The sequence below is a fragment of the Choristoneura fumiferana genome, chromosome 12, assembly GCF_025370935.1.
Source record: "Choristoneura fumiferana chromosome 12, NRCan_CFum_1, whole genome shotgun sequence".
Lineage (NCBI taxonomy): Eukaryota > Metazoa > Arthropoda > Insecta > Lepidoptera > Tortricidae > Choristoneura > Choristoneura fumiferana.
In genome coordinates this window covers 9,259,768-9,261,104 of record NC_133483.1, presented here as the reverse complement: position 1 = coordinate 9,261,104, position 1,337 = coordinate 9,259,768, and positions in this window count along the sequence as shown.

Genomic DNA, 1,337 nt, shown 5'->3' with positions numbered 1-1,337 from the left:
CCAAGCCATTTGTAATTTCCAATGAAACTAAAATATTTGTAAAGTTTGTTTTTTAACGTTTTTATTACCCTTTCAACAATAGATGCCTTTTTAATTGAATACGTGGAATAATGATTTATTTTTAAGGATTTCACGTAACGATCGAATTGTTCGTTGTAAAATTCTTTTCCAAAGTCGGTCTGTAAATTTTTGGGTACTCGTTTTGCTGATTTGACAATTAGTTCAAATGCATTCTTTACTTCTGTTTTAATTTTTGATTTTATAGGAATACACCACGTGTACTTAGAAAAAGTGTCAATAACAACTAAAATGTATTTATATCCCTTATTAACCGTGTGTAAATTCTGTAAGTCAATCAAATCTGCTTGCCACAAATCGTTAATTCCTTTTAATATAACTGCGCGACGTTTGAAGTTTTTTCTGGCCGATCTATGGATTTCATTAACGACTTGTTCTTTTGCCATCTTTGATATTACTTAAAATATTGTTTATCTCCCACTTTGTATAAAAGTTTATTTTCAACTGATTAGCAAGCTGTTGGATTTGAGAATTTATAATTTCGATTTGAGAATTAATATTTTCAAACAAAGAATCAAGTTTCTTCTTCTCGTAAGTGTCCTGAAAGAGCTGATCGACGTAATGCTTATTAGCTGCATCATTAGGTGACGAAGGATCCGCTACTCCTTTTAATCGCGATGATTGTAAATCAAAATCGCCACTATCTAAACGCAGCAAAGTTTTATTTTTAAGGTCAAAAACTTCACATACACGCAAACGTTTATGAACATGATGGCCAAATTTGTCTATATTCATTTTTACTTTTTTCTTTATTTATTTGTCATCAAAAGTCCAGCTTCAACTGATGGTAAAATTAAAATAACAGTCTTATATATCATTAATTAACTAAGCCCGCTTCACGCAGTTCTTCAACAATTGATATTATTTCATTGTCTAATCCTGTGTTACCAGCATCACGGGAAGCAATGAGTAATTTCAATCTTTCAACTAATTCGTTTGGGTTATCCCAATATACATATGAAACATCTCTTTTTACTTTTTTCATTGTTGGTAACCCCTGACCATGAGTACTTCCATTGCTTATTAAACGTTCTTTAGATAATTTGAAAAGCGGTTTTATAATGTACAAATATTTCTTGCCTTTGTTACTTTTTATTGGTTTATTGGGGTTAAAATCTCGTCTGTGGGCATTCGTTTCTAGTAGCAACATTTTATAATAACGTTTATCGTCTTCAGTTATGATACCTAAATCTGGCAATTTCTTAAACAACAAATCATATAAACCGGGTGTTAAATTGTAACTATTCCCATTTACTTTC